Source organism: Ursus americanus, chromosome 29 (genome assembly GCF_024610735.1).
Source record: "Ursus americanus isolate L20-20 chromosome 29, mUrsAme1.1.p, whole genome shotgun sequence".
Lineage (NCBI taxonomy): Eukaryota > Metazoa > Chordata > Mammalia > Carnivora > Ursidae > Ursus > Ursus americanus.
Genome location: NC_142155.1, coordinates 21,764,488 through 21,790,720, shown reverse-complemented (window position 1 = coordinate 21,790,720; position 26,233 = coordinate 21,764,488). Strand labels below are relative to the sequence as shown.

At 37.6% G+C, this 26,233-nt stretch overlaps 1 pseudogene; it reads right to left on the bottom strand.

Annotated features, from left to right (window-relative positions):
* Positions 1-10,668: 10,668 nt before the first annotated feature.
* Positions 10,669-11,053, bottom strand: LOC123797086 (small ribosomal subunit protein uS8 pseudogene; annotated as a pseudogene).
* Between the last annotated feature and the right edge of the window lie 15,180 nt (positions 11,054-26,233).

Sequence of the window (26,233 nt, the reverse complement as noted above, 5' to 3'; positions counted from 1 at the left end):
CCTTAAACAAATACACAATGCTTGCATCCACAAAAACATTTGTACCCATTATACACTAAATACAGATTGTTCAGCACCTACTACAACAATAATAAAACACCAATCCCTGCTCTTTCCAATTTAGAGGTCAGTTGTCTCCAGAACAATTTCCTTGGATATTTGTATTTGAGCACCGAGCTTAAAATTCAATTTCTAATACAGAAAATGCTATTGTATTATAGAAGGAGTAAGAATATATTCTTCAAAGTGACATCTGTGATCACAGGGTCCTCTTTGCTCTTCTATGCATTCAGCTCTTTCTTGGATTATAATATAACGTGAACAAGATAACTCTTTAAATTCAACTAAAACAGTCACCTGAACTCACACAACAGGTGCCTTTCATGCCTACACTGGATATGTTCAGTTCTGAAATTTTCCTACTTCCGTGGTTTTTAGAGGCATATGTGTGTTTGTGCGCATGCGTGCGCAGCTGCGTGCTTCTGCGCAGGCGTTTCAGATGTGCGTGTGTATCTCTGAAGTTCCCTCTTGCGTGGATCTCCTTTCCATCTTTGTTCCCCAGTTGCTTTCTAGAATTAAACTCTATTGGTTTTCACTTCTTAAACCTTGCATTCTCTTGAGATCTTTGTTCCGCCATTTTACAATAAACTCTTTATCTGTCTTCATTTTTAAAAGCCTCCCCTCCTAGTTCTCTTATCTAGAACTCTCTTCAAGTGGGTAACTGTTTTCTTTATCTTTCACCTTTCACCACCTCTCTCTTCCTTCAGGGTAATCCTACCTCCCCCCTTCTAATCTCAAATTCTTTCTTCCTCCTTTTGGAACAGTTGTATTTTCTATCACCGCATGTTTATTAGGAAGGCAATGATAACATCGAATTGCAGTATAATGATGCTTTTTCCATCTGATAAATGCATTTTATGCTTAAACTGCTTCTGTAGAAATGGATGCAAATATTGTAGCTTATCAACTCAACACAAGGTTGGTGTTTTCAGATGCAGATATAAATCCTACTGAAACATTCACACTTTTCAATATTGGTGGCCAAAAAATAACAATAATAATAGCTCTGAATTTTAATGAGATATGCAGCCTTATGCTGAAAATCCAAAAAAATAACCTAACCTATAACTGAAATTATAGCCAGGCGCTAGTGCACACCTAGCATAATGGATAATTACCTTGAGTCCAAAGTATGAACATTTTACTTTCAATATTTTTATATTCTGAACATGAGACACAGTTCTCTAAATAGGAGGCTCTAATCCAAAATGCAGTACCACTCAATACTGTCTTCTAAAATGTCTTTTAAGACTTCTAGAAAATTCTCTAGAAATGATGCTTATCAATTGTATGTTATCTTCTAACCATTTTTAAGTAAATAAAGTTAAGCCAAATCATCTACAGTTTCTAAGCAATCCAGGAATTCCTCATATGTAGATATGCTAGTCATTTACATATATTTTCAAACATGCTTCTTAAATCAGTGAGAAAGACTCATTGGACAAAGACCAATCTGATAATGTCCCTTAAACAGAATGGTACAAATGTCAACATTCACAACTGGTCAAGTTTTACCACTCTCTAGGTGGTAAAACTTCCATGGAACTCTGGAGCAGTTTTGTTATTCTGAGTTTTTTCTGTTCTAAATCTACAGATGTTAATGGGTGCTCGATTCTATAGCCATAAGCCCAAAAATACGCTGGTGGGATTCCTCTACCAAATGTAATTATTGAATTATCTGTGTATACTGAATCAGAATCACCTAGAAAGTTAGAATCAGTAAAATCATGGGGCATCAGCTTATAACTCATTGCCCTATAATATGTATACTATTTTCTTTGCAAGTACCCCTATGTCGTTTAGATGCTTGAATCTTCTAGTAGGTACTCACTATACCTTATCACTTAACATGTACTCAGAGAATGTCAACCAGGAAACTAGATTTATATCTTGGTTTTGCCACTTACTGTCTGAATAACCTTGGAAAAGTTACTTTGGAATGGTACAACTAGAGAGTAACAGTAAGGAGTTACTTTTTTGAATCTAAGTTTCTTCATCTGTGAAATGGGGGAAAAATACCTCACCATGGGGTTGTTGAACCCATTAATATGAGAAACTATATGAGGAACTGCTTCATAAAAATCCGTGTGTTTCCTACCTTATTATCATAAACACATGGCACATTAGAATTTAGATTCCTGTGAGCTTCTCCATTGGTTGGTCCACACTGATAAACTGAGACTCAGTGTTGGTATTCCTGTTTAGTCCCTCAATGGAGAGAAAAACACTTAAAAATTATCATGAAGAGATTATTCCCCAAAAGATGGTTGTTATGTCTACAGATAGACAAAGTTAGACAAAGCCAGGGATTTTATGCTGTTATCTCTATGCACAATCTACTAACATCTTGAAGAACATAAAGCATGTCTCTCCCTAGTGATACTTCTTCCTTTTTTTTTTTTTTTTAAAGATTTTATTTATTTATTTTACAGAGAGAGACAGCCAGCAAGAGAGGGAACACAAGCAGGGGGAGTGGGAGAGGAAGAAGCAGGCTCCCAGCGGAGGAGCCCGATGTGGGACTCGATCCTGGAACGCCAGGATCACGCCCTGAGCCGAAGGCAGCCGCCTAACGACTGCGCTACCCAGGCACCCCACTTCTTCCTTATTTTATCAGTCCATCTCAGATCTGTTCCTATGGCATCCCACTGCAGTGGCAGAAAAAACAAGTTTGATTAACTGTTCCTCCACTACACAAGGAAGAACATTTTATTTTTATTTATTCTTATTTTTAAGGAAGAATATTTTAAATGCACATCTACCCTGAGGTTTCCCATTAGCATTAATCAAGGGGTCCACACCTGAACTCGGTGAGTGAAAAGAGAGGAAGAGTTAGCTTGCTCAGCTTTGGCTCAAGTAAGCAACATATGACCAAAGGCTGGGAAAAAGGATGGTCCAAAGCATATAGCCACGCCTATTAAAATGTGTTCCACAATGGAGACGTTTACTCTTCACAACGTAGAGCACTAGATTGTGCATCAGAGTGATGTCAGTAATTCTGGTTCTCCCTACTTTGTTACATGTGAGAAAGGACACTCAACACCTCCCCCTCAGTTTCCTCATCTTAAAAAAGTGGGATATGGCGCCTGGGTGGCTCAGTCGGTTGAGCCTCTGCCTTCAGCTCAGGTCATGTTCCCGAAGTCCTGGGATCAAGCCCCATGTTGGCCTCCCTGCTCAACAGAGAACCTGCTTCTGCTTCTCCCTCTCCCTCTGTTGATCCCCCTGCTTGTGCTCTCTCGCTCTCTCTCGCTCTTTCAAATATATAAAACCTTAAGAAAAAAAGTGGGATATTGGGACCCCTGCGGGATCAATCAGTTAAGCATCGACTTTTGATTTTGGTTCAGGTCACGATCTCAGGGTCATGAGATTGAGCCCCACGTCGGGCTCGGTGCTGGACACGGAGGCCGCGAAAGATTCTCTCTTTCCCTCTCCCTCTGCCCCTGTCCCCTCTAAAAAAAAACAAAAAAAATACTGGGATAATAATAATATGTATTCTAGAATATTGTTATGATTCTTAAATGACACAGTATATACAGATTCTTTCATAAGTGCAAAGTAATTGTTATGATAGCCTTTGGCAGACTTATTATCCAGAACACTGTCATTGAGAGGAATACTGAACATTTTTATACCTTTACAGAGAGACTGCCCAAAGGATTTAGCATGCTAGTACACATTTAGAATACATAAAGATATTTTAATGGCAGTGATGGTGGTACACAGTATTTTCCAAACAAATTTTACCATGGAGTCACTTATATAAGGAGATGATTGCTATTTTGTAAAACACATCCTAGGACTGATCTTCAACTAGCACATTTTGGGAAAGAATTAATCTGTATATTGTAATTGGAGAGGCAAGATAAAACAGTGACTAAGAGCCCATGCTCAGGAACCAGAATGAATGTAAATGCTGGCTTCACTCTTTCGTAGCTATGTAACCATGCTCTACCTCGGTTTTCCAATCTTTAAAATGGGGACAACAAGAGTTCCTACCACACAGGGTTTTATGAGGTTAAATGAGTCAAATGTAAAAAGACTTAGCATAGGGCGTGACCAACTCCTAGAGGACAGGACTTTCTTTTTATGTATCCTTATACCCCCCTGCCCAGTACAGTGTTTGGCAGATAAATGCCCAGGAGAGTGAATGCTCATTCATTTGTTTAAAACATATTTACTAAGCATTTACCTGTAGCTAAACAACAACCGCTTTTAAAGAAACATTAGTAAGTACTCACATATCTTATTACTTTACAACATAGTCTTAAAGTCTAAGACGTGTATTAGTCATGATTGCGATTGGTCCATACAAACTGTTATTACACTGATAACACAACTCAACCAAACGCATCCTGCAATCTAAATCACAAAAGGTCAAAATGCTGATCCCCCAGAGGACGTTTCCTCATGCCGATGTGACCTATAACAACTCTAGCCAAGTCACCAGGTGCCATATAATACATATGAATCTAGAAATATGTGCTTTGAACAGTAGTTTTCTTGAAATGAAAAGATAGTTTTACTTTTCCAAGTTATTACAGATCCCCTGAGAATATTATGTGGGAGTAAACAACCGTTATATGAGTCAAAGATATAACAATCAGTTCATGACTCTTTCTCTTCCTCTCCCTGACCAACTGGAGACAGTTTTACTGTCATTTGCATTCTTTCCGTTGGCCGGCAAGGGAATAGAGAAGATGAAATTAAAACTAGTCAAACCTGTTCTATCCTAGATATTTTTCTCAGGTTAGGTGGCAAAGGAGATTTAAAGGAATGAATAAACCCCTTTAAAAAGTCCTTGCCACAAACACAGATAACTGAAAAATGAATTTTCATTCATTTTGATAAAATCAGTCATAAAAACAAATTTTGGTTCACCAGCTAAAAATAGCTCTCAATCAAACACATAAAGGCTTTCTGTAAGCTCTTGTAAAATTGAAAGTGCCAGGAATGGTTCACTAATTTGTAGTTAGTGTTATTTGCCAAATATAGCCAACTGTAACTTTTATATACAGTAGGTCGATGGAGATAAAAATCCCCAAGTCCAAAAATGTAACCATAATAAATGGAAGAGTTTACTTTTCCCACATTTGTGAGGATAAAAATGAAACTCTTTCGGTGTTCAGACCAAACTCAAAACAAAATCCCTCAACTTCTGTTTTAGAATTTTGATGCCAATTTTTAGCTAATGAAGTAACAATCCACAGCACTGTTGCAAAGTTTAAAAAAAAATGGGGTTTTACACAAACACTGACAGGCCCTGACCATCAGCGGCACTAGAAGGCGCCACCATAATTGCCGGCTCCTCAAGACATAACTTCTTTCGGGCTAAGCAGGCGAGCCAATATTTTGTATTTTAATTAAGAAACCTGGACTTTGTTTATAATAATTGACTGTTAGGTCAGTTCTTGCCAGGATATACTTGTAAAAGAGAAGTTTTGCCTCAAGTAAGCTTTCATTTAAGATTTTGGAACAGATTGTAAATTGGGGATTGAAATCTTTTTCAGTCATTTATTTGAGCTTTCATTGTGATACCAACAGTTTAAGAATAAATTTGTGTAGATTTCCAACCTACTCCTCCATGGTCATACATATTTATTTGCTCCCTGAAGAAAACTTCTAGTCAAACTGATGAAAATACATTATCTGCTATGAACACGAAACCCACATTGTTTCCCTCATTAACTAATTAGACCTGAAAAGAGGTCAATGCTTGCATAGTGTTATGAAACATATCAATCAGTAGCCAAGAGAGAGTAGAACACTGAAGAGACGATCTGACAACAGGTAAAATAACTTAGATGTGAGACACCCATATACTAATTTTGAAAACGTCTCTTTTGGGCTGTTCAAATTAAAGTGTTCTATACAATAAATCCTTTCAAGCTCCTATTGTCAAAAATATTTGTCTTCTCAATCATAATTATGTTTTGGCACATGTGATAATAGCAATATTACTTAATATTGTTTTAAAAGCAAATTAGAGGCAGAATACATGTCTAAAGTATACCTCTAGCAAAAGAGGTTCCAAAGGAAACCAAATGGAACACTGCCACCTTTTGGTTACATAAATTGTAAAGTTGTAGACGTTTACTGTAGGGTTTTTCAATGAAAATATTTAGACATACTTGCAGCTTTTAGAAATACAAATCCTATCTCTGTTGATATGAAAGTATCCATCTTTAAATTTTCGTTTCTCAGTTGTGCTTCTTTAAGTATTTCAGTTTTCATTTTACAAGTCTGTCCCCAAACTCTTGAACTTTAGTACCTGGAAACAATTCTTCCTGTTTATTTTGTAAAGAAGGGCGAGTAATGACCTCATAATGAAAAACACAAAGGGACTTTTATATCCTAGGGTTCTGTCGTGAACATTTCTATTACTTCTCTTTATACCAAACCACACCACTACCTTACAGAACAGGATTTTGCAACGACACACTCAAATTCCCCAAAGCACTAATTGCATTTCTTTCAGCTAGAAGGATTTATGCCTTCTCACCCCAGAAGTGTTTTATGTATACAGTTTTAAATTATAGGGTAAAAAAATGATACAGTAGGTGCCTAGACACATATAGGGAGTAATTGGTGGGTGAGAAGAAATGAAGGGCTATATATAGACATAGATTTCATTTAGGGCAAGATCTGAAGTTATGATGTCTAAGTATGGGGACAAAACAAAATAAGGAAAATTAAGAGTGGGAGAATCGACAGCCCCTTAATAAATAAGGCAAATAAAGGAACTAGTTGAACAGCAAATTATTCAATTTTTTTCAGCCCAGTTCCCACAATGTGGTTGACTCTATTGATAAACAGCCACTCAGGATATAAAAGTAGAATAACAGTAAATAACATATAGTCAGGATAATAGAAAAATATATATATATTTATATGAATTTAAATAACAGTTATAGAAAGGCTTAGGTGCCAGCAACAAAGAAGAAATGTAAAATCAGAGATCTGTAAAGTGACACCGTAGATGTGCAGGGGGTTATCAGGCTCAGGTAAAACTTCATTTCTCGGGGCTGAAGATTAAATGTCCATCTGGGATATGAACATGACCTTGGGACTTATGTGACGTTATATGTAGAACCTGAGATCCCTATAAAAAGCTAGGAGACTCAAAGAGTGACCCCTGAATGGGAGAGAGGAAGAATAGCATCACTACACCTGGGGAAGTCTGGGGAAGTAACAAGGATATTTAATTCAGCCTGAGGATCTAAGGGGAAAACATAAAATTCTCCTTTAAAGATGAAAACCGAAGACTTCATTGTAGTCTTTCAGGATGATAGTAGAATCCTCAAGTCTAGAAGTAAAAAGCCAGTCCTAAACCAACTGAGCAAACATGAGTACATGCTAGGAGTACATAACATTCCTTCAACAACCTATGGTCCATAGTATTCCAACAGGTGGTAAAATCCTTATTGAAGAGAAGTTCAAAATCAAAAGCTACAAACCATATAAAGAAATGATCTAACATAAGCAGGAGTCTTCAAATAAAACAGCAAGTAGGATAACACATCCCCAAACTGGAGGCCATGAAATCAACTGAAGTAGACTATTTTAAAAACTATGCTTAAAATAGAGACAACAGAACTAGAAACCATAATTAAAACAAAACAAAACAAAACAGGACATTGAGGGGAAAAGGAGGATTTGAAAAATAAATTAATAGAAATAAAAAATATAATCACCAAAATTTAAAAAATCAACGAGTTATTTAAATGACCAACTGGACACAGCTGAAAGAAAAATTAATAAACTAGAAGATCTAGGAGGCTTAGCCATATATACACAAAAAGACAAAAAAAGGAAGCTATATGAAAATGAAGCATTGGATATCTCTGCAAAATATTATGGCAGGTTCTCTTCAACAAACTTAGGGTGTTTGTAATATTTATAAGCCAATTTCAAGACCAACTACCCTACTATCCACCACTATTGTACTCTCAAATATTGCTTGAAATAATCATTGAAAAATTTTTATGCGCAAGTTGCCAAATAATAAGCATGGCTTTCAAACTACTGAAGTTAAGAACTTTCACACATTCTACAATGGAGAAATTTGAAATGCTCATGAAAATTCTAGCTTCTGCTTTAGGTCCTCATGAGTACGATAGGCAACCTCAGAAATGGTTTCTGGTATTCACGACCTTGAATAATCACCACCTTCAGTGTGGGTTGAACTTACGGACTTGCTTCTAAGGAGTAAAACACAGAAGTAATGGGATCTGTCTTCCAATATTAGGTTAAAAAAAGATTGTAGCTTCCCTCTGGGCTGCTCTCTCTTTCTCACTCTCTGGCTCTCTCTTGTGAAACACCAGCCATCCCGTTGTGAGGACATTCAGACAGCCTATGAGGTGAGAAATTGAGGCCTACTAGCAACCACATGAGTGAACTTGGAAGTCGATGCTCTGAGGCCTATCCACAGCGACATGAATGATCTTGGAAGCAAACCTCTCCCCTCCATCCATCCCCATCGAACCACTGGACAATACCACTGGTGCCACCAACAGCTGAACTGCAGCCTCATAATAGACCTTGAGCCATGGGAATCTACTTGTGCTGGGGTCACATTCTTGACCCACAGAAAGTGTAAAATAATAAACGTTTGTTGTCTTAAGCTTCTAAATTTGGGGGTTATTATGTAGCAATGGATGGTTTCTTTTTAAAAATTTTTTGAGCATAGTTAATGCATTAATTTTACATAGTAGTTAATACATTAGTTGAAATACATTAATTATCAGTTACATACATACAATGTTATATTAGTTTCAGTGTACAACATAGTGATTCAACTTCTTTATATGTTATGTTATGCTCACAATTATAGCTACCATCTGTCACCATATTACAATACCATTGACTATATACCCTATGCTGTGCCTTTTATTCTCGTAACTTATTCATTCCATAACTCAAATCCTATACCTCTCGCTCGCCTTCACTCATTTTGCCCATCCCCCATCTCTCTGGTAACCATGTTTTTTCTCTGTATTTATAGATCTGATTCTGCTTGTTTGTTATTTGGTTTTGGTTTTTTTTTTTTAGATTCCACATATGAGTGAAATCATAGAATATTTGTCTTAGTTTGACTTATTTCACCTAGCATAATACACTCTTAAGTCCATCCATGTTGTCATAAATGGTACAATCTCACCCTTTTTTATGCCTACATAACACTCCAGTGTATATATGTATTTGTGTGTGTGTGTGAATACGCATATTTACATATACACACACAAATATCACATCTTCCTTATCCATTCATCAATGGGCACTTGGGCTGCTTCCCTATCTTGGCTATTATAAATAATACTACAATAACATAGGGGTCCATGTATCTTTTTAAATTAATGTTTTCATTTTCTTTGGGTAAACACCCAGTAATAGAGTTATTGGATCATATGGTATTTTTATTTTTAATTTTTTGAGGAACCTCCATACTGTTTTCCACAGAGGCTGTACCAATTTACTTTCCTACCAATAATGCACAAGGGTTTCTTTTTTTCACACCCTCACCAACACTTGTTATTTTTGTGTTTTTGATTTTAGCCATTTTGATAGGTGTGAGGAGGTATCTCATCGTGGTTTTAATTTTCAGTTCTCTGGTAAGTGATGTTGAGCATCTTTTCATGTGTCTATTGGCCATCTCTAGGTCTTCTTTGGAAAATGCCTATTTAGGTCCTCTGCCCATTTTTTAATCAGATTATTTGATGTTGTATAAGTTCCTTGTATATTCTAAGATTAACCGCTTATTGGATTCCTCATTTGCAAATACCTTCTCCCATTCAATAGGTTCCCTTTTTGTTCTGTTAATTGTTTCTTTTGCTGTGTAAAAGCTTTTTATTTTGATATATTCCCAATAGTTTATTTTTGCTTTTGTTTTCCTTGCTTAGCCGACATATCCAGAAAAATGTTGTGATGGCCAATGTCAGAGAAATTACTGCCTGTGCTCTCTTCTAGGATTTTTATGGTTTTAGGTCACACATTTAGATCTTTATTTTTGAGTTTATCTTAGTGTGTGGTATAAGAAAATGACCCAATTTCACTCTTCTTCATGTGACCAGTTTTCCCAAAACCATTTATTGAAGAGATTGTCTTTGCCCCATTGTATATTCTTGCCTCCTTTGTCATAAATTGACCATATAATCATAGGTTTATTTCTGGGCTCTCTATTCTGTTCCATTGATCTATGTGCCTATTTTCTGTACCAGTTATCATACTGTTTGATGACTATGGCTTTGTAGTATATCTTGAAATCTGAAACTGTGATACCTCCAGCTTTGTTTTTCTTTCTCAAGGTTGCTTTGGCCATTCACAGTCTTTTGTGGTTCCATACACATTTTCGTTTTATTTGTTCTAGTTCTGTGAAAAATGCTCTTGGTATTTTAATATAGATTGCATTCAAATTGATTCTTACATGGATAGTATTTCCTTTAATTTAGGAAAATTATTCATATTAGTACCTCGATATTTTATATTGTTGATTATATTGTTAAATAATGTCACTTGATAGTCCAGTTTCTAAAGAATATGGATCTGCCATCAATCAACTCTAGAGATACTAATATTTTAACCTTTTTCCCCCATTGAGGCATTTTATTTGCATGTATGTATTACATCCCTAGAAAAAGAATCCCAGGATTTTCCCTCCTGTGCATTTCCATTTTGCTTCTTCATGGTCCATGATGCCAGTGATGTCATCAGTACAATAAAATCAAACTGGCAGGGTAAGAGCAGATTATTCTGCCATTATTCTAAATCTTTGAGTTGTACATCAAATCTGGGGCTAATCACTCCACACTTGTTTAACTTGTCCATGAGGTTCACAACAATTTTCCCAGCTAGTGATCGTCAATGATTTCAAATTCACCAATGTAGCCAAGCTTCATCCTCACAGTTAGAAACTAGACCATGGCCTAATAAGGACCTGGCATTTGCCTCTCTTTATGGCATTGTTAATGCTCTGGAGAGCATCTGCCTACATATTTACGCACACTATTATGGTGGCACAGAAAGATGGTGGAAAGAGCTAGAGATATCAGCGTTTTTACTCATCAAAGAAATTAGTATCAAAATCTGTTTTCTTTTTAAAAAATGACTAAGAAACAAGCTATTTAAAGAAATTAATCTAAGGGATATGCCATCCATACATTCCTTGAGAAAATTTAATCTAAGGATATAGGATAAAGTAAACTTCGAATGTTAGCTTAGAACTTCCATAATGCTAACATTGAAAACACTGTCCCATCTCTAAATATGTCCCTATTTAAAACATCACATAACATTTTTATTTTAAAATTTAGTACCAGGGGGTGCCTGAGTGGCTCAGTCAGTTAAGCATCCGACTCTTGGTTTTGGCTCAGATCATGATCTCATGGGTCATGGGATCAAGCCCCGGGACAGGCTCCACAGGGAGTCCGTTTGAAGATTCTTTCCCTCTGCCCCTCCCCCTACTCACACACAGTCTCCTTCTCGCTCTCTAAAATATATAATTTTTTTTAATAAAAAATTAAAATAAAATAAAATTTAGTACCAGGGAAACATGTTTATTCTAGAATTGCATTCATTCATTCGTACAATAGTTTATTTATTGTCTTACCATAAGTTAGGCCTTTAGGTTGGTCCTGAGAATACATTTGTTAGAAAAAAAAGTGTCTGCTCTCACAGAAGTAGCTGTCTAAGGAGCAAGCAAGCATCAAACACGGATCAAAAGGAGAAAGATGTTAAGGTGGAAGTTTCAACCGATACCTTAAAATGACAGATATCAAATATCAACAAGAAGTGCTAAACAAACATAAAAATCTTCAAAGGAGGTTTATAAAAACAAGTTAAACTTGTTTAACTCAGGAATCGACAAGGATCAAAAGTAGAAAATACTGCGGGTGTGTTATGAATTCCTCCTCCTTTTCTGGGGAGACAATTGGGGAGGGTGTCTGCCTCGAACATCAAACTCAGTTACAAGGAGTTGATCTACACAGCAAGGACTTGCAGTGGCTGGTTTTCTACTATGACCTAGAAAATGTAAAAGCAAGACACCACAGACTGTCTCCTCTGGTGATGGGCAAAGGGAGGTAGCCGAGTTGAGATGGGCCTGTATTCCCAGAATTTGACATAAAGCAAAAGATAATTTGAGGGTTTTCTGTAGACCAGATCCGGGCCACGGAGCAGGGAGAGTCAGTGTGCTGAGCTGGGTTAGAGCCTAGCCCACAAGGCTACCTAAGGAGTGACCTGGCTACAGTCAGTAGAAGTTAAAAGCCACCCTGGGCTTCTTAGAGCCTACAAAAGAAGCAAGCACAAGTGAAAGCGGCACCTACATCAAGATAGTAAGTGAGAGGTCCCAGGTGATGGAGAGTAGCAGCAGGTCTAAATAATCCGCAGATGTACTTTACAAAAGAAGAAGGTCCGGAGACTAGGAAGCAAGCACATGGAAACTCGCAACCTGCTGCTTACTTCCCTACATTAGTTACCTGAAGCTGCCATAGCAGATTACCTCAAACTGCTGGTTTATAACAATGCACACCACACAGTCCTGAAGGCTAGAGGACTCAAATCAAGGCCATTGCTCTCTCCAAAGTCTGTAGGGGGAGAATTCTTCTTTGCCTCTTCCAACTTCTCCTGGTTATCAGTAATCCCTGGCGTTCCTTGGTTTATAGATGTATCCCTGCGTTATCTCCCTCCCTCCTCTCACGGCTTTCTCCCTTGTGTTTCTGTCTCTCTTCTAATAAGGATACTGGTCATATTAGATTTATCCAGTACGATCTCATTACAATGAAGTACATCTACAAGGACCCTATTTCCAACTAAAGAGGCATTCTGAGGTTCTGAGTGGACAAGAATTTTTGAGGACACTACTGAACCCCATACGCTTCCCTACCTCCCACCATTCAAATTCCCAGAGTGGTCAGAAAAGGTAGGTAGTGGTGTGGGAGGTGAGCAGTCAATGAGAAGAAAACATTCTGACCATTTCACCTTCAACCTCTCCCCCGACTCCTCACTCTCTTTTCTGGCTCAGTCCTACCTTTTCATCTTATGCCAGCCTTGGCCTTTCTGTCATGTTCACAGGCTCTCAGTTCTTCAAACTGGCATAACTCGCTCTCTTGCCATGGGGCATTTACACTCCTGATCCTTGTACTTGGATTACTCTTCTGGAATACACCTCTGCACTGAAATTATGCCCATTCCTTCAAAATTCATACGAAATATCACTTTCTCAGGACCCAAAGGCTGGTTATCAGTCTAGAACCAGTCCATGGCAAGGTTTTTATGAAAAAATAAACAAAACATTAGCTATGGTAATCGTGATACAACAACTGAGATCAATAAATTGATAGATGGATAGATGCATATGCATGTATATATCAATTAAGCACAGGCATTAATATAATTGCAAGATGTGCTTTCTTGAGAAAGACTGCTTTTATTTTTTTATTCTGAGATTTTGCCTTTCTTGCTTTTTTATGATATTAAAGTGCACTTTAGCACTTTATTATGTTAGCAGATGGCAGGGATTTTTTTTTTATTGTCCTTAATTGTCAAAAATACATAAAAATTTTGAAAGCTGGCAACTTTATGTCAGTAAAATTAGAAATTTTATTGGCTTATGAAACCAAAAAGTCTAGGAATCACACAGAATCTAATGATAAGACTTCCATATGGGCCACTAGAGGAGTGGAAACATGGAAAAATACTCGATAATAACAAAAGTACTCTCCTTTCACTACTATCGCCTATTATCCTGTGTGTTTTACTCTGTTACCCTCACAGCTACTAAACCTATTATTCCTATACTTACCTTTGATCCCTATCCCATTTCTCAATCCATTCACTCACTGTTGTCTTACTCATCATAGTCCAAATGACCACTTGCTCCAGAACCGTCCTTCGTAAAGTCTCTGAATTCCTTACTTCCCTAAATTTTTAATGTTCCCATCTCACAAATCCATTTCTTTGGGTCGCACCTAGTGAATGTGTTCACAGAGTCATGCTGTCGCAGCTGGGCCCTCCTCACTACACCACGAGGCATTTATTACTATTACCAGGTTGTTGACAGCACTCTCTTTACAGTGGCTTCTCCAGGCTAACCTAGTAACCTCAATCTCCCATCCCAATGCAACACCCTCTTCAGCTGATGTCATAATCTACTGAGAACTCTTCACAAACCTGAAATTAATTCCCTTTCTATCTTAAAATGATTCTGTAATCCCATCCATTTTCTTTGTCTTTCCTGTGTCATGCAAGAAGTTGCCTTGAACCTCTCCCATCTCCTATGCTTGCAACGATCCCATACCGCATTCTGCTTTGCCTACGATCATCCTCTACCACCAATTCCCTTTCCAATGTTTTCTACCATCTGCCTTTGTCAGCCATTGGACAAATATACATTCCATCCAAAAATACATCGGTCTCAATATAATACAAACTCTTGTGTTCACCTACCACTCCCCCAAATCACATTCAATATCTCTCCTATCCAAACTTCCATTTTGTTATCATTATGCATTTTGCCAAGTACTAGTGTTAAAATTTTGTTCCCACCACCTAGAGTTGAAACTGTTTCCTTACATGTCAACTCTGATATCCTACTTATACTATAAAATGGATTTCCTCCATTCTTGATTTTTCTTATATATCCCAATAGCATTTAACACTGAAATTGCAATATTTAACGTCAACCCATCATTTCACCATGACACTTTGTCAGCTGTTCAGTTATATGCCACTGATTCTCCTTTCCTTTGTATATTTAGGAAAGCTTCTGATGTGTCTTCTTCATCTTCTACTGCCCCACAAAATATACATGTATGTGCATATATATGTAATGACTTATAATATATGTATAAATAATATATACATTATATATTCCTCCAAACATCTGTAATTTTTCCTCTTTTAGACTCACTTTTCCCAAACAGATAATGCCTATTTCTCATGGCTTCAACTAATATCATCCTGAGGATTATTACCAAACTAACATTTTCAGTTCAGTCTTATTTTGCACTTCCAGACCTACATTTCTAGTTGCTTGTTGAGTACTTAAAACTGAATAAACTAATGGCACCTTGGTCTCCATATGTGCAAAATGAAATTTATCTGTTCTCCTTCAGGACCTGAGTCCCCTTTATTCCATAAACAGTCACAATCTGTGAAGTGTCCTCCATTATAGTCATTATCCGGTAAGTGTTCTCTACTCTGATAATATAGAAGGTCTGGTAATACCAAGATATAAGATACGGTTTCTACCCCTAGTAAGTAACATACTTTCTACCCTTAGGTCTAGTGGAGAAGATACAAATACACAATTTAGTGTATTTTGATAGAGGTTAGCCCAGATTGCTGTGGGTGCCTATCTCAGACTTAAGATGATCCTAGAAGAATTTCCGAAAGGATGTCTCTAAGCTGCTGTGTTCTAAACAAAATGCAAATACTAAAAGAGCTCCTGTTCGTCTTTTCTTTGAGATTATTTAACAATAGTACTTGACCTTGTATGTACGTCACTATGACCTCTAGAACTGTTTTTCATAATCAAAGTGCCTAGACTCCAACTGAACATCCTGATGCAGCAGGGTCAGAGTGGAGCTAAAACCATTGTATCTCTCCCAATTTCTCCACTTTAAATCTTCATACTCATTTAGAATATTATTGATTGCTCCTTCATTGGAAAGAACCAGGATCAACTACAGAGAGGAAGATTTTTTCTAAACAAGGGAAAGCAATTCCTGATCATTAAAAATTGGAAGAATACCATGGGCTGCTCTCACATGCTCACTTCTTAGAAAAAGCCTTCCCAGATCTTTCCCTCAATTTCAGTGATATATTTCTGTCAAAGCCCTTACTAGCAATACCCTTACCTCTTATGCCTGCCTCCTCCGATAGATAAGGTGCTCCTGAAAGTAGGGGTTTTTGCTTTTTCATTTTGGGGACTTCAGTGCTAGATAATGCTATGTACATGGTTAGTTGTTCGGTGAATGTTTATGAGTTAATTAATTAATTAATGAGAACCAAATGGACCCTGGCTGAAGAATGTTCTAGGAAAATGTAAGAGCAAATATAGAGTCCTAGAGGTCAGAAAAAGCCTGTATATTCAAGGGCAGAATGCAGAGACGGTTGTAGCCAGGGATAAGGCTGGAGAGCTAAGTATGACCCAGATTTGTAAAGGGTCTTGGATCCCATGCTATAGTTTTGAGCCTTTATCCTAAAAGTTATGAGGAACCTCTTCAAAAACGTTAAGACGTATATTGTAATTGAACAAATTTAAGTCATAATGTTAAGCCATATACTCAGGTGGGCAGAACTTTAACATTGATTTTCCACAATTCACTTCAGTCTCAATTTTTAATCTCTATTTTCATACCTTAGTCAATGCTATGGAAACATGGTTATTTCTAATTTAAATGTTTTCTACTCAAAATTTTCCTTCCTTGTACTCCCATTTCTGCAGGGGGGTATTTAATGCTATGTCATGAAAGAGAGGCATCTGGTCTCTGGTCTTTGGTTTCCATCCATACTATCATTTACTGAAATGCAGAGTCAGGTATGGTTCCCAGGATTCTAATTGGGTTAACTGCATGGATGATATCACCATTCACAAAAAAAAAGATAGAGAAATAACAGCAGGTCTGTGGAAGGATCAGAGTGGAGAATGCTGTCTTTGAAGAGCCTGGGAGACAATCAAGAGATTAACTCAAGCAGGCAGACAGGCATCTGGAATCTGGTGCTCAGGAGAAAGGGCTGAGCTACAGACGGTGATGTGGATTTGGGATTCATCAACAGAATGCCTGGGAAAGAGAGGCGCTCAACAAATTCTCATCTAAAACACACTGGAAATGATGAGTGACACATGGGCGCGCAAATGTAGAGTAATAAGATATAAAGCCTGAAAATAGGTTAGAAGCATCAAGGTCGATGAAGCAGGTAGAGGAAGCACTGCTCTTTAAAGAGCCACATATGTGGGAAAAGAAACAAAGAGATAGTGGTGTCACAGAACCCAAGATACCAGAGAGTTCAAAAGCATGGATTAATTACCATTTTCAAATAGCTCAGTGAGGTCAAGTAAGATAAGGAATAGAAATTGCCTGTTGTATTAAGCCACGGATTGATCTTCAAAGACCTTTACCTAAAAAATTTTGGTGGGGTGGCCTTGATGGAAAACAGATTTCAAAGTGTATGGAAAATGAAATAGTAAGTGAAGACAACTATTTTACAAAAAATCTCAAGCGTAAAAGGGGAGAGATAGGTTTGCTACTGAAGGAAAAGTCAAGATAAAAGAAAGTTGGAGTGTTGGTTGCATTTAGAATTGCAAAACATCATTTTTTTGCTAGTCGGCATATTAGTCTCAGATCTCCGGTTATAATCCCTTCACTCTACGTCACCTACAGCACTATCATTCACTAAATTCTGTCAGTTCTGTCTGGGAAGCAGTTTTCACATTGCTTATTTCATTGTCCTATTAACGCTCTTCTGAAGTGACACCTTCTTAACCTTCCTTAAGTCACCTAACACCAACAAGTTTACATTATCTTACTGAAGTTTTGCTTTGATCACCTCACCCAACTTCACATTTCTTCCAGTACTTTCCTATTGCCTATCCCATAAAACAAACACAACTTTTACTTATGGAGGAAAAAAAAAAACCGTCAAAATTATTGCTCGGCTCACACAGCTAAACTTCATTCCTTACAAGTCTCTACCATTTGTCCTGCTGTTCCCTCTGCCTAGAGATAACATCCTCCCCACTTTTCCAAATTCCACTCACCATCTAAGGCTCAGTCCAGACGTCATCTCAACAATGATATTTGTTTTTGATCTCCTCAAGTGGAAGAGATCCCTCTTTCCCAATCTGACCGTCCTGAATTCTGACAGCTCCTATCACACTTTTCACACACAGCGTGTGCTGAAGTTATTGGTGTGTTTAATGAACTCTCTTGTGTGATAGTAAACAGCTTAAAGATGGAGAACGCGGCTTAGGTATCTCTCAGCCTTGACTGAACTTTCCTTATACGGCACACTTTCTAGAACACCAGGAAATACGTGAACCCAGTTGTTGGCAGTATGAGTGCAAGAAGAGTCAAGAAAAAAAAGCAGTTGCAAAAAATAAAATTATTTTACTATCTATTCAATAACTGAGACATTCAAATGCCTCTATTAGTATTATTATTAATTATTATTATTTTGGAATTTAATAGATTATATATACAAAGCCTTCCTAATTAGAACCATAAAAATCGCTTTAAAAAATTAATTCAAAATACAGAAATAATAACGATACTAACAGTAGGCTCTGCAACATACATTAAGAACAGCACGGACTGTGCACTGTGAAGGGTTTCTATGCGTTCTGGGAAGTTCTGGGGACCTAAAGAAAGCATCCTTGCTTATCATCCTGAAAAGCACAGTAGCGAATGAGAAGATGAAGAAGAGTGGCACCATGGAAAGTTTCTGAGTGAAGAAATAATTTGACTTTGATTCACCAAATCAGTTTGGAGTGTGTTTTACGTCTGAAACACTTTGTGTTTACATAGTGTGTAACAGATAGACGGTGAGATATAAGACCTCTTCAAGAATCGTATAGTCTAATGAGAGAGACGGGACGTTATTAAAAACAGGACATGATTGCTCCAGGCTCAAAGGTCCAGCACCAAACTTAAGATGTTCATGGCAGTCATCAAAGATGACAGTCATGGCCCAACTACAGTCCCCACCTGGCTGCAATCTGAGGCAGCCATGCTGGCACCACCTCAGCTCCACAGATGGGAACCAGAAAGCCCCCACTGGACAACTTCTGTGTCTCCAGCTCTGTCTTCTCATCGTCAAGCTGGGGCCTCCCAGATGTGATGGCTGCTGCCTAGTACAGAGGGAGAGCTGGGCTTTTCCTCCATCGCATTTCTGCGATCTCCACCCCTCCCATCATTCAATTTGGATTTATTCTAGACCAGAGCTGTCCACTAGGAATATGATGCAACTCAGTGACCTGCATATGTAATTTCAAATTTTCTAGTAGCTACAATTTTGAAAGGCACAATGAAACTAATAAAAATAATTTTAATAATATAACCAACATGTTATCGAAAAATTACTAGTAAGATATTTTGCATTTTTTTACATTGTCTTTGAAATGGAGGGTTTCATTTTACACTTACGTGCATTACCGTGCAGACCAGCCACATTTCAAGGGCTGAACAGCCACGAGCGCATGACAGCTGCCACAGGCCCCAGCACAGTGCTAGACATTTGATACTCAAGGGGAAGCTGAGGTAGGAAAAGATAATACAATGCAGGTGGGCTTGTCTGGTTTGTCCACCCGAGGACACCTCAGTTATCAGATCCTGGCAGGGACATGTGGTCCTCTAAGTGGAAATTATCATGTGCAATTAGATTTCCAACCTAGAGAGTTTACACAATGTTCAATATAAACAGTGACACTGGGAATTCCTTATTCCTGATTCAAAAAAGCGAATGTGTCTAGCATTTTCCCGTTAAGTACAATATTTGCTCTAGATTGCCAGTAAAAACTATTTTCTATTCTTAATTTGTTAAGGTGTTTTTTTAATCATCAATGGGTTTCGAATCTTATCAAATAATTTATGTACTTTTATTGAGAAAAGCATCAAGATTTTCCCTTCCTTAATCTGGTAACGTGGCAAGTTCATTAATAGACTCTAATGTTAAGGCACATTGAGTTTCCACTCAATAAAAGAATTTCAGTTTATACTTTTTGCATATCATCTGAATTCAGTTTGGCAATATTTTGCTTAGGATTTTTTTTTTTTTGCGTATATGTTCAGGAGTAGATAGGTCCATAATTAACTTTTCTTTGTTGCCTCAATCTAATCTTGATATCAAGATTATTTATACAACGAGTAGGGGAGTATTCCCTGGTTTTCCTTTGTCTGAAAATGTTACATGACTGAAATGATCCATTCCTTTAAAAGTTTATAGAACTCACTCATAAAATTGCCTAGATCTGATATTTTCTTTGTGGAGAGATTAACTAGTGATTTAATTTCTTTCAAGGTGATAAGCTACTCAGATTTTCTATTTTTAAAAAATCACAAGGGAATGCCTGAGTGGCTCAGTTGGTTAAGTGTCTGCTTTTGGTTTAGGTCATGATCCCAGGACCCACATTGGGCTCCTTGCTCAGCAGGAAGTCTGCTTCTTCCTTTTCCTCTGCCCCTCCTCCCACTTGTGCTCTCTCTCTCTCTGTCTGTCTGACAAATAAATAAATAAAATTTTTTTTAAAAAGTAAAAAAATAAAAAATCATAAGAAAAGAGAGACTCAAATAAATGCTATGCTAGAAGATACTGACTGAACTGCTGAGGAAACATGAAGATCAGGATTGCTGAGGAGAAATGGAAAAGCAGAGGTTGCAACCCTGACTTAAGATCTGAAAGGTGAGTGGACTGTTGATAAAGGACAACTGGCGGGGGGAGGGGGGGGAGTAAGAGAAGAGGTGGCAGTCTTAACCCAATGCCTCACATAAGCAAATTTTCAAAAGCATCAACTTGCATAGTATGTTCCTGGAGGAGCAATGGGTCCTGCCGGGGTGTGCTGCTTGGAAAAATATAGAAAAATACGAAAACAGGCTGGAAATTTGAACTCAGCGCTAAGGATTTGGACCTAATCTTAATAATTACAGGTAGGATGTAAAAAATAATAGAACTGCTTCCTTATCTTTGTTCTTTGATAGATTAGGGCTGCCTGATATCATTATAAATCAGCATGTATTGTACTCTCTTAGGCTACTTTTCTCAAAATTTTCTAAGCTTATAATGCCCTTCTGTTGAGTTCTGAAAATGTAAGCACTCTGAGGGACTAGCCAGTAGCTATACCATATCTTGAATGCCTTTGCCTTTTAAATTTTACCTGAAAGGAGACAGTCAGACCCATGATTAACCACTTATTTCATCAGATAAAATAATGATTTTATCTGAAAAATAAAAAATAAAATGGAAAAGTATAAACATTTAGACATTGCTTTAAAATTGATTGAATATATATCTGAACTATTTTTCTCATTTTATTATAACTTTACATTTTTTCCATCGTATGCAGTTTAATGCTAGATAGTTTGATAAAATACTGTGATACAGAAAGAACGAGATTCTGGCAGATTCCTGACCTCAGGAATTTAGCAGATTGACAACTGCTGGGGGAGGGGGAGGCAAGTACAGTTTACTGACTACTGCCCTGTGCCTTGCACTAAGCTGCGTGTTTCGTGCACACAATCTTATTTACCCTCCATGATATCTCTATGAATTCGATATTATCATTTCTTTGGATTAATGATATAGCTTAAGTTCTGAAACTTACACATTCAACAAACAACTTCAAATTTTAAGTTAATTTAAAAATAAATAATGACATGCATATTTTCAAAAATATTTGTCGGATCAAACAGTGTTACATAGTTTATGCAAGGTCCTACACATACTACTTGGCAGACACAGAATTGAACCCAGCTCTCTGATCTGAGGGCCCCTCATCCTGCCCATGTTTTATTGACTGTCTGCAGCATGATTCATAAAACACAATATTGTCTAAATGAAGAGGTGATTATTATTTGATAAATCTAGATTTCTTGTAAAACTCCTCTGTAAACAACTTAGCTCAGCACTAGGCACATAAAAAAGGATCAGTCCCTAGTGATCATTGTTACTAATGTAATTAACAATTTTGATCGATAAGATAAGCCCAGCCAACACATGAAGCAGTAAAATTTCTATTTAACAACTGAATTACTATGCTGGATATCACCAGATGACTATAAATTCTTCACTGTACTTTGGAATAAAAGAGCTCCGGGAAGAGGGGTCTGTGTGAAATGGATACGGAGGCTTCGTGTCTCTGCAGAGGCTCAGAAAGGGTAAGAGCCCAGGCATTCTTAGGAAAAGTTGAGCGTATTTGTTTTTCTTTTCCCCAGGCTCAGATTTCCAGGGGCCCCAAACATAAGCAGAAAAAGAAGAAGGGGGGAAAAAGAGTTGAAAGGTAAGGTTTAGATAAACGTGACTCATTTGTTCAGAGAAAGAGGTTGAATTCCAAAGAGATAACGGGAAAGGAGCCCCCCTGAGGAGGAGAGCATCAGAGCCCCCGGCTCGGGCTTGGGCGGGGTCAGGTTTTTCCAAGAGCCACGGAGACTAGTGCCTATTAGATTAGAAAAGCTTCAGAGGGGAGGGGGGTGGGGGAATGGGACAGACTGGTGATGGGTAGTAAGGAGGGCACGTATTGCATGGTGCACTGGGTGTTATACACAACTAATGAACCATGGAACTTTACATCAAAAACCAGGGATGTACTGTATGGTGACTAACATAATATAATTTAAAAATATTATTATAATAAAAAAATAAGTATGTAAGAAAAAAGAAAAGAAAAGAAAAGCCAAATAGAGATTCTGATGGTAGAGGGAGCTTATAAACCAAGGAAGAATTCAGAACTGGTCAGGAAACCCGTGACAGCAGAAAATGATACAGTCTCATTTCCTAACCAGATAACAGCCAAACTTGAGCATTCAGTGTTCTGTCAAAAGATATCATGGCAGAGGTTTTGAAAGTACACAAACCGAAACAAACAGTATTTAAGATAAAAATCCCTGTCGTCTCATGAGGTGATTTTTTTTTTTCCCCAAAAGGAACACCAAAGGACGCAAACAAATCCCTATCTGGGCCCTATTCTCTAAGTATCTATCTGCAGAAACGAGAGGCACAAAAAATCATAATGAATGAGGAAGGGATGATGCCAACTAACACCTTTGACTTCAGGAAAAAGTTACTTTAATGCCTTATTCAAAAGGAATTGTGATACATACAAACAATGAGAACATTTTATCCAGAAGAACATTATTACTGTTAAAAGCATTGAGAAGTAAGAAACTATTATGTAACAAAGTATCCAAAAAGAATTAAGTTTTAGAAGTAATTTATTAAGGGACCCAAAGAAGAGCATCTCTTTTTTAATTCAACTTGCTGCATCTGAAATTTGAAACAGAACATTTCCCACAGATTTGGAAATAATCTACTTAAAAATTAAGCATCTTATAAATGCAAAACATCTATTTATTTTTTCCCCACTTAGAAAACTCCCAGGCATTGGACTCAATTAGTCTCCATGGACTAATGAAGGGCAATGACCCTGGGTGCAACCCAAGACTGCAAGGTCATGGCCAATATGAGGAAGTGGATACATTTCAACTTTTCTCTAGACACTCAAATTTTTCCATTCCATTCTGTCCTGTTTTGGTTTTTTTTTCCCCATGTGAGAGGGATGTGGGGGTTGAATTTGGAGAGGAATACTTTCTGAGTAGTATTTTATGCCTGTGTTAACTTACTAAAGCCAATACCACACTAATAACACTGGAGCTCAAATGGATCATTAATAATTTTTCCTAGTCTCAGAATGCCAGAGAACAAAAAGAGAGGTAGGTGTTATTTCCTGTTTCCTTACTTAAAATCTTCATCTCTGCCTCCTCCCAGAACTCAAAAGTCTTTTTCTTTACTAATCACACTTTAAAAATTATTTCATTCATTTGAATTGTTCCTAAAATGCACAGAAGGATTCTTCTCCAGACCAACGAGTAAGGATGGAATTTGTGACCAGTACAATGAAATAATGTTACCTATCCATCATGAGTGTTGACATGACTGGGAGGAAAATACATGGGTAAGAACATAAATATGCATGGGGCCACGGGATGAAAGAGAGAACTTGTGACGATTTCAGTGATATTTGATCTGAGTCCTCAAGGAAGACTTTATTCTTTATTACAGAATGGTCCTCCTTTAGCTGAAAAGGTCACTCATGTCAACCTTGTGCTTCAGCCAGAATTGGGAGAATCAGGAAGTCTACTTAGCTGTTAGATTAATGAATTGCCATTAAATAAATGAAGACCCACAACAGATTTTGCAGACTAGTTTTCCTGCCTATCAATAAGCATTTGAGAAGGTTGAGAGGGTGTGGGGAAGAAACTCCCAGCACTTGCACAATATGCAGAAGGCAAGAGAATTGACTTCGTACCCCCCCAGGAACTCTGAGTACCTAAACTGTAGGGTATGTTTTGAAACATACAGGGAAATGAAGTCAGGAAGATGGGATGGGGTCAAAATGTAGATGATCTTGCTTTCCCATGCAAGACTGTTTAGTCTTTCAGGACTAAACAGTGGGGCAGTGAAGATATTTTTTTTAGCCGAGACTTTACATAATCAACTGCTTGTAGTGATAATGTGAAAGAGGTTGAAATAAGAAGACACTGAGAGGAGGATGACCAGGTGAGGCAATATTTCAGGGGAAAAAAGCTAGTGCTTCCACTAGTGTTTCAGGATTTCTTTTCCTTTAGTGCCCACGGTCCTTGGTCACACCACTTGGAAGAATGAAGAGGTAGACCAAAGGGAAGAATGATGGGCAGCAAAGCAAGGTTTATTGGGTGATAGTACAAGGCTCCCAAGGAGGGAGGGGACCCAATGGGGTTGCCCTTGGAGTTTCTAAGTCTAGGGGTTTTTATGAGATTGTTGGTCAACTGTTTTAATCTGATGAAGCCTCCATGCACCTGTCACCCAATTAGGTTTTTGTCCACGTGCTTATCTACCTATCAGGGAGTGGTTTATGTGGGGGAAGGGTGGACGGCCCCTTTCAGGGTGGTGTAGAATAACAGGAGGGGGTCTTTTTCCTTTTAAGGGTAGTTTCCTCTTAGGTTGGGGCGCCTTGCCCCTGCCTGTCTTTCTTCCATTACTAGTAGGAGAATGGAGAAAATTGGATGCATTTTAACTACATTGCAGACATAAATTCTAATAGTTTTAGAAATACATATTCATTCATTCATTCATTCATTTAGAAGGGGGAGAGGGAAAGAAAGAGGGAAAGAGAATCTTAAGCAGGCTCCATTCCCAGCACGGATCCCACACAGGGCTCCATCTCATGACCCTGAGACATGACCTGAGCCAAAATCAAGAGTTGGACACTTAACTGACTGAACCATCCAGGCGCTCCTAGAAATACACATTTATTTTTTTATTTCACTATTGGTTGGTTTAGATTTTTGAACAATATCCTTCCTGTGAAATTGAAACATCTCAGTTAATAGGTTTTACCAAATTCTTACAGGATCCATAAATACATTAGGCAAATCCCCATATTATTATGATAAATAAAAGACTTTTGTTCTTTAAAAAAAATGTTGGGAATTTTAAAAAAATCTAAACTTCAAATTGGCAAAATAATGATCAAAGAATTTGTTATTCAAAGTTTGCCTTGAAAAGGGATATGCTAGGGAAATGTTAGCGACAGTATTTTTAGTGAACTGTAGAATTAAAGCACCCTCTTAGGTGCCTTGCTCATAGATAGATAGTGACCAATAGAATCGTTACTTAATTATACAATATGTATTTTTTAAATGTATAGCCCACCCAATCTATACGGGATTTCTAATATCTGATAAATATAATTATACATAACAGTATGAGGGGTGGGGGAAGAGTAAGTTAAACCCCATAAAGGAAAGAGGCTGAAAAATACTGCCAAAATAGGGGCTTATTTATTCTTTTAACTAAGCATTTAAAATTTAGTACAAGGGCACCTGGGTGGCTCAATAGGTTAAGCGTCTGCCTTTGGCTCAGGTCATGATCCCAAAGTCCTGTGATCGAGTCCTGCATGGGGCTCCCCGCTCAGTGGAGAGCCTGCTTCTCCCTCTGCATACTGCTCCCCCGCTTACGCTCTCGTGCACACTCTCTCGCACGCGCACTCTGACAAATACATAAAATCTTTAAACAAAAAAAAACAAATAATAAAATTTAGTACAAAAGTTCCTGGAAACCTATTGGAAAAAATTCTGTCATCAGCCACTGAATCTTAAATTCTTTAAAATTCTGTCATCAGCCACGTTATTTTAAATTCTCTATGGTCGGACTCTTTCAAACTGAGATTCAGATATATCCGATTGTATTTTCAACCAAGCCTCGCACAACATCTAAGTTCATCAGATTTCCCACTAAACCAGTAGCCCATACTGGCTTCCTTGAAGTACCTATTTATGGCATTATTACTTTTCCAAAACATGGTAATCCATGTGCATTCTCAAAATATAAGGCAATAGAAAAAATATGCTGATATAAGCATTGTTAAATTACCCGTTTTTCCAAATATGTTCTATATATGCATATTACTATTTCTAATAGTATAATATTTACC